Consider the following 15,572-nt stretch of genomic DNA (forward strand, 5'->3'; position numbering starts at 1 on the left):
GCATTTCACCTGGAGTCCAGTGTACTGCTGAAGTGAGAGGTTGCCAGTCATGATGTTTACAATGAAAAGGGATCTCAGAAAAATCATGAGATTGAATTAAAGACACTGCCATAAAACAGTGTTCAATCATGAAACATGACGTGGAATAAAAACGAAGGCAAAACAAAAATAATGATTCTAAAATGAAGCATCAGAAGTTCTAAATGATTGATTTTCTAATCAACAGTAAGAGAAGGATGGAGAACAATGAGATTAGACCATCCTGCTGTGCAGCCTCCACAGGGCACTTTTAATGTCCCTGTTCCTCATGCTGTAGATGAAGGGGTTCATCATGGGGGTGACCACATTGTACATCACTGAGGCCACCATACCTTTTTTGGGAGAGGATGACACAGCTGAACCAAGGTATACTGCAAGGCCTGTTCCATAAAATAAGCAAACAACTGAGAGGTGAGACCCACAGGTGGAGAAGGCTTTGTACATCCCACCTGAAGATGGAATGTTCAGAATGGAGAAAACAATTTTATAGTAAGAGAAAAGGATCCCTGAGACAGGAAAAAATCCAAAGATGGCACCAGTAAAATACATAACTATCTTATTGGTTAATGTATTAGTACAGGAAAGATCAAGTAACTGAGATGGATCACAGAAGAAATTAGCTATTTCCACATTCCTGAAGTAGATGAATTGTAAAGCAATCAAATTGTGCAGCTGCGAGTCCAAAAGGCTGACCAGAAAACACACATAAACTAAGAAGCCACAGAGGCGAGGGTTCATGATGACCGCATATTGCAAGGGATGACAGATGGCCACATACCTGTCATAGGCCATCGCAGTCAGAAGCATGTCATCCATACATCCAAAAATGCTAAATAGAGACATCTGTGTCAGGTAGCCCACATAAGAGATGACTCTGCTGTGAGTTTGGATGTTTATAAGCATCTTTGGGACTGTGGTAGAAATAAAGCCAGTGTCAGCCAAAGACAGGTTGGAGAGAAAGAAGTACATGGGGGTGAGGAGGTGGGAGTCAGAGTTGACAGCCAGTATGATGAGCAGGTTCCCAAGCACCACAACCAGGTACATGGACAGGAACAGTCCAAAGAGGACAGGCTGCATTTCTGAGTCCTCTAAAGAGTCCCATGAGATGAAACTCTAAGACACCTGTTAGATTTCATTCTTCCATATTCCTTGTACACCTTTGGAACAAGAAAAATGATTGTAGAGAAAACAAAGTTACTCAGAACTCTACCTATTTTCAATTCACCTTTGAAATTTATAAACTCTTAGTAATATTTCTCAGTTGTAATGAACCCAGTCTTTTTAGAACTCTTTCATTATTGGTTTCTGTTTTCTTCACCTCCTTCTGTACAGAACTACTTTAGACATGTTCAACTGAACAGTTTTCAAAGACAAACAATATTAGAGATAACAAATACACATCTCGGTAAAATAAAACCTACTCATTTAAGAAAAAGATAACAATATCTATTTTTTCAGGGGTGGGCTCTGAGGGCCCCAGAACCGCACCGTGGCCTGATCTCTAAGATGGCGCCTGGCAGCTTGCCAGACATAGCTGCACAAATAAACAAGTTTTAGGAAGTAATTCTGGTTGACTGTTGTACATGAGGCAATCCTGGTATCTGCCTGGAGACTGTTCCTTGATAAGCTGACTTTCCTGGTAATCTACTCTCTGATAGGCTGATGTTCTCAATATAAGTCTGAGACTTGTGGAATAAACTCCTTTTTGGTTCCTGTGATCAAGAAGAGCATGCATGTTGTGATTGTCCTCGCGGGTTGTGGGCTGTCATAAGTAGTGCCGAAACCTGGGAACTCGAGTTACAAAGAAGGAAGTGATCAGGTAAATAGAGGGTAAGTAAAGTACAGTCTGGCCAGGTTAAAGTTTGCGGGATAAGCGATGGAGTTAAAGTTCGTGGAATAAGCCACGGAGACTATGTTTGTGTGTGCTTTCACTTTTGTTTTATTAGTTAAAGTGGTCTGCCTTTTGGTTTGTTTAGCAGTAGCTAATGGGCACTGAAATGTCACGAATGCGCATGGAAGGTCCCTTAAAGTGTTTGCCCTACAGACCTAAAAGGTCCCTTACCTCCTGATACTGTTGGAATTTTATTAGGTAGGAGCTCCAGTGCACTCAGGGGATTTAGTTATCCCTGGAGTTATTGACTCTAATTTTACAGGAGAAATTAAGGTTCTTACACATTCTCCTCAAGGAATTATCTCCATATCACCTGGGGACCGCATAGCTCAACTTTTGATTATTCCCAGCCTTCATAATAATTTTCCATCAACCACAGCAACCAGGGGAACTGCAGGTTTGGGATCTTCTCAGGTTGATTTTGCCTGTCTTACCATGGACTTAAAAAATAGGCCAATGCTTAAAATAAAGATTAAAAATAGAGAATTTTTGGGACTCCTCGATACAGGAGCTGATACTAGCATTATTACCCTAAAAGATTGGGCAAAAGAATGGCCTCTACAAGTAGTGGAACAAACCCTGAGGGGAATGGGTGTAGCTACTAGCCCACAAAGGAGTAGTTCTGTATTGATATGGAAAAACGATGAGGGCCAACAGGAAACATTTCAACCTTATGTCTTAGACCATTTACCTGTTAATTTATGGGGCAGAGATATTCCCATGCAAATGGATTTAGTACTCACTACAGAAGGCCATTATAGCCAAAAGGCTCAAAATCTAATGGTAAAACAAGGTCATAAATGGGACAAGGGGATAGGCCACTATGGCCAGGGAAATACTCAGTCAATTAGTGTTAAGGGCAATCCAGGTCGCCAAGGCTTGGGTTTTTCCTTGGGGCCACTGAACAAAAGTATGTAAAAATAACTTGAAATCCAATGCACCAGTGTGGGTCTCTCAGTGGCCCCTGACATTAGAAAAATTTAAAGCGACCCAAGAACTGGTACAACAATTAGAAGCAAATCATATTAGACCTTCAACTTCTCCTTGGAATACCCCTATTTTTAATACTCCAAATATATTATTATGCCACTCTGAGGAAGATATTTTAAAGGATATTTACTCTGAATTAATAGAACAATTCAAATTATGGGGACTCATTATAGTCCCTGAAAAGGTTCAAGTTGGTACTACACAAGAATTCTTAGGAGCCCAATTAATATCTTACAAGGGGATCCCCATCCCACATCTCCCAGAGAGCTCACTCCTGAAGCATGTCTGGTTTTGAATATAATACAAAAAAGAATAGATGAGGCCCAAGTAGATCATATTGATCTCTCTCAGCCTTTACAATTCATTGTTATTCCTAACAAGAAACTACCCACTGGAGTCTTTTAGCAAGAGGGTCCCTTGTTTTGGGTCCATCTAGCCTGTTCACCCAATAAAACTCTCTTACCCTACCCTGAAGCAGTAGCTCAAGTAATCTTAAAGGCACTTAAATCATCTATCACAGTGTTTGGAATTCATCCAGCTACTATCATTATTCCCTATGATAAGCATCAACTTTCTTGGTTATGTAATTTCATGGATTCTTGGACTGTTGTTAGATGCTCCACTCAAGCTAACTTTGATATTCACTATCCTAAACATCCTTATATACAATTTTGTAGTAATAATTCTGTAATATTCCCAAGAGTTACCTGACAACAACCTATTCCTAAGGCTCCTGTGATTTTCACTGATGAATCCAAAACATGGACTGGAGCTATTTGTTATCTAGATAAAGTCCAAACATTCCTTTTCCCTACTTAGATAGTTTATATGTAGTTCAAGTTCTCAGTAACTTAGAATGTGCCGGGCTTATTGCCTCAAACTCTACTATTTTTTTATCCTTTTCGGACTTTACAACAAATGATTTGGGATTGCTATAATTCTTTCTTTATTGGACATATCAGAGCTCATACCAATTTACCTGGACCTTTAGCTCTAGGGAATAATGTAGCAGACATAGCAACTAAGGATTCCCACATTTTTTCTGCGTTTGAGGCAGCAAAAAATTATCATCAACAATTCCATGTTAATTCTACAACATTAAAACTGAAGTTTCCCATTACTAAAGAAACTGCACGTGCTATTGTTAAATCTTTTGGCCAGTGTACAGTCCTCCATCATCCAACTTCTATAGGAGTTAATCCTAAAGGACTGTTACCTAATAATCTATGGCAAATGGATGTTACTAGTCTGCATGGTGGGGAAACGGAGGAAACTTGCAGGAATAGGGCAAGGGAAAATTCAAGATTCACCTCTGGGAATAGGTACGGCAGGAAAAGTAGGAACCTCGCAGGAGTCTCCGGCCAGAGCAGTTTAAGGGCGAGGGATAGTAAAAAGAAATAGGGTCAATCAAAAACTAAAGGTCACAAAAGACACTACAGTTGAAGTGTAAAAATGCGTGTATTTTGTGTTTGTGTGTTTGTCAAATTCAAGAGTCTTGCTCTAAGTAGCGAGGTAAGCTGAGGACCCTGTCTCTTTCTCTGAGGCAGTTAGGTACTCAGGTAAACTGAGGACCCTGCCTCTAGGGCAGTTAACCCCTGTCCTAGGGCAGTTAGGTACTCAGGAAAGCTGAGGGCCCTGTCTTCTAAGGCAGTTAGACACTCAGGATAGCTGGCCAGGTGATGAAATATAAAGAGGATCATAAAGGAGCTCCAGAGTATGTGTATTGAGTGTTATTTGTGTGTTTGTACTGCTGTTAGTGTGGCCTTTGTACAGTGAAGTATGGATTCAGAAATATCATGAAATCGGTCTGAAAGGATAATTCAAAAAGGAGGCATGAAAAATATATTACAAGGAGAAGAAGTGCTGGGAGAGATTAAAGAGGAAGTTAGCTGGGGTAACTAAAAAAAGGAAAGTTTTGGGGAGAAAAGAAACACTGGGGATGAATTAGAAAATAAGGAAACCACTGTATGATCATATGTTCAAACTCTAGTAGAAATAAGCCAAGGTTTATAGAAGAAAAGCTGCTCAGTGTGCCACAGAGGGATCTTCATAAACAGGATCTAATAGCAACAGAAAAGAACTCTTAAAGCGACCAAAGTGAGGAAGGATTGAGTGGTAGTAACCTAGAAAACAATTACTCAGAAAATTTAAGAACAAGGGAAAAAGGAGAGCTAAATCTAATACAAAGAACCCCCAAAAGAAATAACCAAGTGGTAGTGAAAACTTAAGAACAAGGGGAAAAGGTAGTAGAAAGCTAAACCTAATATAAAGAGCTTCAAAATTTGTAGAACCTGCCCGTATTTGAGGACCAAAATAGAGATACCATCAACCATTAGAAAAACTTTAAAGAGGCAGTTAAGACTGATTGGAAACAGGTATGCAGAGCAGTGTTATCTGGAGGACAATGTCTAATTGGAGAGCTCAGTGACAAGAAATAGCTGTTGAAACTGCTTGCAGAAACGTAGTAGCAAGGTTTCCTGGTAGAAATGTTGATATGCTAATAGAAGGCTAATATGATACTCAAAATCAGTATGATCCTGGAGTGTATGCACAGATATACAGCAGCAAAGAGACAATGCCCTAACAAAAGATAAGAGATAACTATAGTAAAATCTGTTACACCTTATGCCCCAGGTCTTTGTCCAAAGTGTAGAAAGGAAAACATTGGGTTAGTGAGTGCAAATTACTGATGTTGAGGGCAAGATGTTACCAAATCATTTAAGAAACAAGGCACAGAGCTCTTCAACTCAAGGTTCACAAAATGGAAGCAGCTGTCATAGCCCTTGTAGAGTTTAAGGAGTAACAGATCTTTTTGCTGATAGTGATTGCATCACTCAGGCTATTCCCAAATTGGAATTGGTTGGCCCCATAGCCCCTCATAAGCTGATTTAGCCACATCGATGATTTTCATCTTTTTCTCAGTAAAGCAAGCTGCTTATTTTCATCCTGTGTAACTTTTTAATTCTTCATGTTGGCACCTCACCTTTAAGGAGGGTTTATAAGTAAAGGGAAGTGCACTGATTAGAAAGTTAATGGAGTTAATATTGAAAAATGTAGAGAGGGTGAAATAGTTTTTTCAGCATAATTTGGCACCAAATTTTGGGGATTTTTTAGGTTTTACACTAATAGGCTTGGGTGTGCTTGTATTAATTCTATTCTGCATCTACAAACGCCTCAAAGCCAGTCAACAGGCTTATAATGTGATCATAAAACAGGCCATGGCCACCCTTGAAGCAGAACAATCTCCCAGTATATGGCTTAGTATGGCTTAGTATGCTGGATCAGTAGTCAAAGATGGGTAAGATTCATGGGGAGCTCATACCAACCTAAGACAGGAAATGAGGGCTACAGCCTCATTATCCAATGATGGGTAAGGATGTTGCTCTGCTGTGGACAACCTAAGACAGACATGATCCCTGCCAGCTTTCTTTTCATTTTATATAAAGAAGGGGGAATTGTTGGGGGCTATGCCATGCGAACTCGCCGAAGATGGCGCCTGGCAGCCAGCCAGAAGCTGTTTTGATCACATTGAAGGTACACGTGCACAGGTGTTCTCAAGTGCTCCTGCTTGCATCTGCTCCTGATTGGGCAGCTGACTCCTCACCTGATCTCAACTGGCGTGGCTCCGCCCTCCTCCTCTTGGAGGGAATATAAGTGGACAGTAGGTAAAAGAGTAAAGAGCAGCAGCAGGCAGAGAAAAGTGACAAGGAGTAAGGAGCGACAGTATGAGGAGCAGCTAGCAGAAAGAAACAGAGAAGCCATTAGCAGAAAGGAAGAAGAAGAAGCGGCAAGCAGATAGAAACAGCGAGTAGGAGCAGTGGTGGAAGGCAGATCGCAGAGCGGAGAACTGAGAACACATCTTTAGGTTGTAGATCACAGATTGCAGTATGTGGGACACATCCCTAAAGTACCTTAGATAGACGGACCCTTAGTTCACAGGATGCAGGATGCACCTTTAAGAAGCAGCAGCAAAACTAAGAAGATAAGATTTCTGAAAGTGTAGTCTCTCTCTCTTAAGCAAAGTCTTTCTCTCTTACGCTAAGCCTCTCTCTCTCTCTTCTCTTAAAGCAAGCAAACCTCAGTTCCTCTATCCTCTATACCCGCGCAAAGTGTTGCTGCAGGTGGTGACAAATTGCCATGGGCGGGGACAGTTACTCACATTCCTGAATTTGGTAACCTTAAACAACATAAAACGGACAATGGCCCTGCTTATACTTCAACCTCTTTTAACCAATTTCTCACTATATTTGAAATAACTCTAACCACAGGTATACCTTATAACCCACAAGGACAAGATATTGTTGTACATGCATATCTCACCTTCAAAAATACTTTTTATAAACAAAAAGGGGGAATAGGGGAGACCTTCAGGTCCCCTAAAGATAAACTTTCTCTTTGCCTCTTTATTTTAATTTTTTTAACTCTGGATAATGAGGGTCACTATGCCACTGAGAGACATGGCAATCATAAACAACATGATAGAGCGACGGTAAAATGGAAGTATGTTCTTACTGGACAATGGAATGGCCCAGACCCGGTGCTTTACTGGAGCTGTGGCTCGGTTTGTGTGTTTCCACAAGATAAAACGTCACCTATCTGGGTTCCTGAATGGCTGACTTGACCAGTGGCAATGCTACCAACAAGTAATTCAGATCAACAAAATGAAGACACCATTGACACTCCTGACGATCATGCTATTGACAGTCTTTCACCCCTTAGCCACTCTTTCTTTTCGCCCAGGTGAAAATGGTTCTACATTTCAAGAATACATAAAAAACTTAACAGGAGATGATGTTTTACTTTCAGGATGGGTACCTCACAGACATAATGCTACAGGAACTACATTCAAAACCCCTAGAATCTTCCCTCCTTCTAATCCTAAACACAGTACACCTCCTATATGGACAGGTTGTCAACATGCAGGACCAGCGATTCCTGTACAAAATTGACTTGCGGAATAAACTCCTTTTTGTTTCCTGTGATCAAGAAGAGCATACACGTTGTGATTGTCCTCGCGGGCAGTGGGCAATCATACTATTTCCATTTAAAAATTCTTTTTTAATAAAGAATATTAAGAAGCACTACAACACCCCTCAAAAGAGGAAATGCAAATGACCAAAAATATCTGAAAACATGTTCAGCATCCCTGATATAACAATCAGGGAAATGCAAAACAAAGCTACATTGAAATTTCACCTCACTGCAGTTAGAATGGATAGTTATCAATAATACAAAAATTAATAAATGCTGGCAAGGATGTGGGGCAAATGTTCCCTCATGTATTGTTGTTGGGACTGCAAATTAGTATAACCACTATGAAAAGTGGGGAGAAAGTTTCCTCTAAAGATTAGACATGAGGCTTGGAAATGGCTTAGTGATAGAGTGCTTGCATAGAATGCACTAAGTCCAGCGTTCAATACCAAGCACCTCAAAACACACACACAAACAAAACGACTAAGAATGAAATCATCATATGACCCAGCTATCCCACTCCTTGGTTCTTCTCAGCCTACTGTCATGTCACAACAGTGTTTAAAGCAGTGCAATTCACAATAGCCAGGTGGTGGAACAAGCCCATCTGTACTACTTAAGGGACCCATTTTCTGCTACTTCAGGTGATATACCTATGGAAAGTAGAAGCAGTTTGGGTGGAAAGCAAATTTTGAATAAGATTTCTGGTACCCCTGCCACAACCAAGAATGTAAACTCCACAGTCTTCATAGCAAAAAATTTACATATTGATAATCTCACCTGACCTGATATCAAAGATTTCAAGATACTGAAGATATCTGGCCAGGTGAGATTAAGGAGTTTGAATTACAAATGGACATGTTTGTACTCATTATGAGGAAACAACACTTCAAGGGTCTTTCCCACAACTGAGAGTTCCTTTTGTATTTTACCTGATTGCTGTGCTTCTCTGTTGGGTCATGACCAAGGAATGCAGATCTGAAGATAGTTCCATGTCCAACAAAGACTCAGACTTTACCCCAGGATAAATATATGTATCCAGCATCTGACAAGCATACAGCATCAGATAGGAGCTTCCTGATGCAGGCCAGCTTCCTGATGCAAATGCGCAGGCGTGGAGCCCTCGATACTGGAGTCATCCAGCTGTGACCAGAGGGACAGGCTGATTCTTGACTATTAAGTGACTGTGGAAGCCCAAAGCATAGGACTCGTAATTTGTCAATTGCTCCATGTTACTCCAATCTCTAAGGACTTCCTAACACTAATGACAGAAGAAGACAAAGAGAAGATTAATGCCCACAGTTCATTTTGAATATATTCTTCAACTTGGTAGGAAATATGTGCATCCTGCTCACTTTTTTCATTTCTGTCTTTTCTGCCATTGTTTAAAAGACATTTGTCTATATTTTAAAAGGAATTCATGTGAGAAACATAGTAAAACATAAAACATAACACTTTATAAATCACTTTATACAATAAACTAGGCCATAAGTCATTTTGCAAGCATGAGGAACTGGGTATAGGAATAACAGTGACTCAAGTACAATAGCTAAGATGAGGTGAAACTGAAGGGTGTAGCTGTATGTAACTATGGTTGGTGATTGTGTGCAGCCTGCTTGATAACTATGGTGATCTGAAACACCATGGCAGACAACCTGTGTCTCTTGACAAGACTGATCAACAAGCAAACTGGGTTACCTTTGCACATCTAGTCAGCTAAAAAGCAAAGATCTCAAGGAATTTTATCTTGAACAAATATAGATGATCATGGAAGTTATCACTCCACTGACTACCTTTCAATATTTGTACATGCATGACACAATGTTAATGTTATGATAATGCACTTTTGTGGAATATAATTTGCAGAATGATCCATCCCCTATTTATTTTCACTATCATGGGAGTAACAGGCTTATGACGGAACCTATCATTTCAACTATTTTAAGTACACATTTCGGTGACATTTTCTTCACATTGTTGTGTAACTGCCACCATTGTCTACTTCAGAAATTCTTCTTCCCAAACCTTCAATATGCACCTATTTAAAAACCCTCTACCTGCTGCACCCCAAGTCCCTCCAACCACCATTCTACTATGACAAGTGAAGAATTAAAGTCTGAATCACCAAGGCAAAGTGGCCAAGGAGGAAGGATTGACAGGTCAGGATGTTTGGTTTTGCTGCATTTTCCAACAAATATTACAAAAGGGATTGATATTTAGTATATAACTCAAAAACTTAACACCATAAAGCAAATAACCCAGTTAATAAATGGATGAGAGAGTAAAACAGATACTTTTCAAAGGAAGAAATACAAATGACCAAGAGGTATATGAAAAAATCTCCAACACCTCTAACAATTAGGAAGACACAAATCAAAATTACCTGAGATTTCACCTTACTCCAGTCAGGAGGGCAATTCTCAAGAATACAAATAATAAGTGCTGGCAAGAATGTGGGGAAAAGTGAGACTTTTTTTTTGGGACTTCAAAACAGTATACCCATTCTGGAATTGAATGTGGAGCTTCTTCAAAAGACTAGGAAAGGAATTATTCCCACTCCTGGGTATTTATCCAAAGAAACTAAAATGATATGCTGAAGTGATACAGGTACATCAAGCACTGCAGTTCACAATAGCCAAGTTATGGAACTAGCCCATGTGCCCATCAACAGATACATGGATAAAGAAAATGTGGTATAAATACATAGTAGAGTTTTAAATAAGTTTATTTCTATCAAAGCCGAGCAATCTCAGTAAAATATCTGGTAAGGAAATCTGTCTTTGGCTTTGTTGATTTTTATTGTGTATTATATGTTGATTGTTGAGACCGTTTTATGGTTTATCTAATCCCAGAACTTCCATTTTATAGTTAAGGACTTTAGCAATGTGGGAGAGTTCTAAAGTCTGGGTTTCAGTTCCAAACTTTGTAATCTTCATTAACAGACTTTCTTGTCAATTCTTTCTGATACATGCATTACAATAAGAGTGTCTTATGTCTGCATGAAGGAAACTCATTCATTATTTCATTAGCTCTCACAAAGATTTAGTTGATAAACAATGCACAGAGAAATAATGCACAAGAGATAGTGTCTAAAACACTCAGGCAGTTTGGACATTTATAATTTGGAGACAAAATTACTTACTGTATATAATAACTTTTTAAGTTTTTAAAATAGTTAAATCTAATAGAATAGTTTGTCCATTTATTAACATCTGTGGATGTTTCAAAATATACCCTGGTCTCAGGAAAAATAAATCAGAATATCTGCAACTGAAATGCTTGGTGGTCTTTGTTGTTGCTGTTTTCATTTATACCTGAGAGTAGAATATATTTTGACATATTATATATACATGGAGGATAGTTCCCATTTTTGTGCTTGTACATGTTGTGGAGTTAGACTGGTCATTTATTCCTGTATGAACATAGGAAGTTTGTGTTTGATTCAACCTACTGTCCTTCCTATTCCTATCCACCTTCCCTCCCTTTATTCCCCTTTATCTAATCCAATGAATTTCTTTCCTCCCCATCCCCTTATTTTGTGTTAGCATTGGCATAGCAGAGAAAACACTTGGCCTTTGGTTTGTGGGATTGGCTTATTTCACTTAGCATGACGGTCTCCAGTACCATTTTGGTGGTCTTTTCTTGACCCAAGTTGAGAACGTCTGCCTTTGATGCCTCCAGATATTTAAAATGGTGCACTAATATTACTTGCTATCAATGTCAATAAAAATACCATTTGAAAAATAAACATTTAATTGAAAAATAAACATTAAATAGCATATGCTTCTTATGTAGCACTCTATCATGGTTTGATTTATGTACAAATTTAAGATATTAATATAGCTAACTGCCTCTCTCTCTCTATCTCTCTCACATAACATACATGCATACACACACACACATACACACACACACACACACACACATGCACAGCACACACAGTTTCAGAATGTCATGAGGGAGCAGATTTCCTCATCATGCCCCCTCAGCCTGGTGTTCTGCCTCACCACAGCGCTGCTGACCATGCACTGAAACCTCTAAGTCTATGAGCCAAAAGAAATACTTCCTCCTTTCAAGCTTTTGAATTGTTCTTCTGGAGTATTTTGTCACAAGGATAGAAAGTAACAGACATAGAGTCATTCACATTTACACAAATATATCTATATTCAGGATAGTTTTGTAGCCTGATATCTTTAATTTCTTCATCATGTTTCAAAATAGGAGGGAGATACCCAGTCAGGGGGGAAAGGAATGGGGAGATTTTGAATGCAGTGCAACTTTTCAGTTCAAGAGGATGAAAGATTTCTGGGGACTGGTGGCATGGCAGATTGCACCACAATGTAAGAACATCATGGAACTGTGCTCACTGAAAATGGTGGAAAGCACACTTTGGGTATATTTTACCACAATGAACAACAGAAGCAAAATGAAAATGGGTATTTCAAAAAATAAAACAAACAAACAAACAAAAAACAAAATCAGACACAGCAAGATTAGTACTGCATAATCTCTCTCATATCTGGAAGATGACCAAAGTCAACCTGCATGTGGAGTAGTGATTGTAGGCACTGGGGAGGGTGCCCGGGCATGGGGAGACCAGGATGATGGTCGGATGAGGATCAACGTGCACTGTGTGCATGGAGGGAAATACTACGCTGTGCTCCAAAAATGTGAATAAAAATGATGTGATATAAGTAAAATTTTACATATAAGTTTACAACTTAGTAGAAGAAGAGACAATACTCTTTAGGGGAAAATCATTTCCTCTATAAATTGTCATATTTAACAGTGTTCAAAATAATGGATTGCTGGCTCTAGCACAGTACTTATAAATAAATATCTTAATGAAGAACGTTTGTGCCAATGTCTGAGAATAAAATTGAGTATATTTAACAACTCCTTAATTTCCATTAATGATATTGTATTTTTTAAATGGTAAGGATGTTCCTTATTTTCTGCTGCCTTTGAAGACAGTGCTGTACTTTGCTGAGACCATGGCCTTATTAGTGTGATGTTCTTGGTCTAACACTGCTCATTTCAGTGCCTCTAAAGGACGTGTGTTTCCAAGGAAGAGAGTAACACAGAAGCCAATCATTCAAGAGTTCTTGGATTGGGTTTGCCACACTAAGAAAAAGTGCTGCAAATGTATTGAATTCAGGTGTGAACCCTTCAACTGTGCTGGGTACCTGATTTTGAGTTACCTTATTCTAAGCCTTTTATTCCCCAAAATGTGTACAAGCAATACTGAACAACACAAGCAAACAGGTGTCACAGAATTCCAACTCAGGGGCCACTGAGAGGATCCAGACCTGCAGCCCATCCTCTTTGGACTGTTCCTGTTCATGTACCTGGCCACAGAGCTTGGGAATCTGCTCATCATGTTGGCTGTAAGCTCTGACTCCCACCTCCACAGCCCCATGTACTTCTTCCTCTCCAACCTGTCCTTGGCTGACGTGGGTTTCATTTCCACCACAGTATCAAAGATGCTTCTGAACATCTAAACTATCAGCAGAGTCATCTCCTACGTGGGCTGACTGACTCAGATGTCTCTTTTGATCATTTTTGTCTTATGGATTGCATGCTTCTGACTGTGATGGCTTATGAAAGGTTTATGGTCACCTGTCACCCACCGCATCACTCAGTCATCACGAGCCCTTGTCTCTGTGACTTCTTAGAATTGGTGTCTTTTTTATTTAGCATTTTGAACTCCCAGATGCACAACTTGATTCTGTTACAATTTACCAACTTTAAAGATGTGGAAGTTTTGAATTTCTTTTGTTACCTTTCTCAATTTATTAACCTTGCCTCTTCTCATACCTTCACCAATATCATAGATATTTATTTTTGGTGCCATATTTGGTATTCTTCTCATCTCAGGGATTCTTTTCTCTTACTGTAAGATTGTTTTCCCCATTCTGAAAGTCCCATCCTCAGGTGGGAAGTACAAAGCCTTCTCCACCTGTGAGTCTCACCTGGCAGGTGTCTGTCTGTTTTAAGCAACAGGCCTTGGAGGATACTTTGGTTCAGCCATGTCACATTCTCCCAGAGACAGTGCATTAGCTCAGTGGTGGTCAGTGTGGTCAGCCCTGTGCTGAACCCCTTCATCTATAGCCTGAGGAACAGGGACAGGAGATGTGCCCTGAGGAGGCTGCACAGCAGAACTGCCTGTTCTCAGTACCCATAGTGTCCATTTGAAAGGTACCTTGGAGAAATCTGCCACACCAAACTTAGAGTTGTGTCCACCTATTTTCTTGCATTTTCTGTGCTTTCATTCTTCATTGTATCAGAGTGGGCTTGGAAACTGATGAGAGATGGCAAAATGAAGACATTTTTAAATGTGCACAAAATTTCAGATTCAGAAGAGGAATATTTAATGCAAATGCATGAGGGTAATGATTCCAAAACAACACAAATGTATTGTCACAGAAAGGTGCACTTAAAAATAGTTAAAGTGGTAAGGTTTTTTCATTCATTATTTTTTTTAACAAAATTAGGAATGAAAATAAAATGAAAGTGATATTTAAAAATTGAATATATGACAGAAGTGAATATTTGTAACACAATTCATAATATACAAGTTGTGGATTAAGCCTAGATATCCCTCAATGCATGAATGGATATGGACAACATGATATACTAACTCATGTACACATAAATAGTGATACATATGCACACACAATGAAGTATAATTCAGTCATAAAGAAGAACAAAATTATGTCATTTGCAGGAAAATGGATGGAACTAGATAGTATCATGTTAAGCAAAAATGTCAGTCAGACACAGAAAAACCAGCATTGTAGGATTTATCTCATATGTGGAAGCAAGAGGGAAAAAGATTAAGTAAGGATGTCATGAAAGAAGAAGGAAAAGCATTAGGGTAATTGAACAGGATCAGGGGAGGTGTGTCAAATGAGGATAAAGGGAGATGATGGGGAGCAGTATTGAGGCAATTTAGTTTTAAGCATTAAGGCATGAAATCCACTGTTCTATACAAATCACATGTACCAATAAACCAAGAAAGAAGTAAAGAGTACACATGATTCTTGCCTACTACTAGAAGAGCCAAAATGCTCTGTGGTCATCTTGTCTTTTCTTTGTCCTCCACTAATTGAGATAACAGGGAACATTTTGGCTAATTATGAGCTCTGTGCAGGGAGCATCCAAGCTCTTAAATAGTCAGTGCCCAGCCTGGTGGTTCAAGTCCACAGGACCATGCATCTGTCTCCTCTCCCATGATTGACTCCATCTCATAACCCTCAGTGTATTCATCTCAGTCCTAAGGACACAGCCTGAGCTTTCTTTAGGCACTGGTTGGTGGGACTGGTGTTTATTCTTAGTCCTTGGTCATGATTTTGCAGAGGCTCAGTGTAATTCAGAAATTTCTGAGGGAGAGGATGTATCAGGGATGGACCGTCAAAAGTTTTGTTTCTTTCCTCCCCATCAGGACAAAATAATACTTGGAACAACATGTTGGAAGGTCACCATTAAGCCAGATTTAAACCATGTGGAATGTGAACATTTTGTACTTTGTTGTGGAAATGTCATTGAAAATTTTGCTTCCCTCCACACTGGATCTGCTTCCCTTAAATTTCATCCATGTTAGGGAAATTTGTGTCCCTCTACCCTGTTTTGTGAGCAATCCAAAAGGTTTGTGATAGTGATGAAAAGAATGAGGAGGGTT

The 15,572-nt window shown here is 39.4% G+C and overlaps 1 pseudogene; it reads right to left on the minus strand.

Moving 5' to 3' along the window:
- Nucleotides 1–219: 219 nt before the first annotated feature.
- On the minus strand, nucleotides 220–1,165 carry LOC124967989 (olfactory receptor 7E24-like; annotated as a pseudogene).
- Nucleotides 1,166–15,572: the final 14,407 nt, after the last annotated feature.

This window comes from Sciurus carolinensis, chromosome 17 (assembly GCF_902686445.1).
Source record: "Sciurus carolinensis chromosome 17, mSciCar1.2, whole genome shotgun sequence".
NCBI lineage: Eukaryota > Metazoa > Chordata > Mammalia > Rodentia > Sciuridae > Sciurus > Sciurus carolinensis.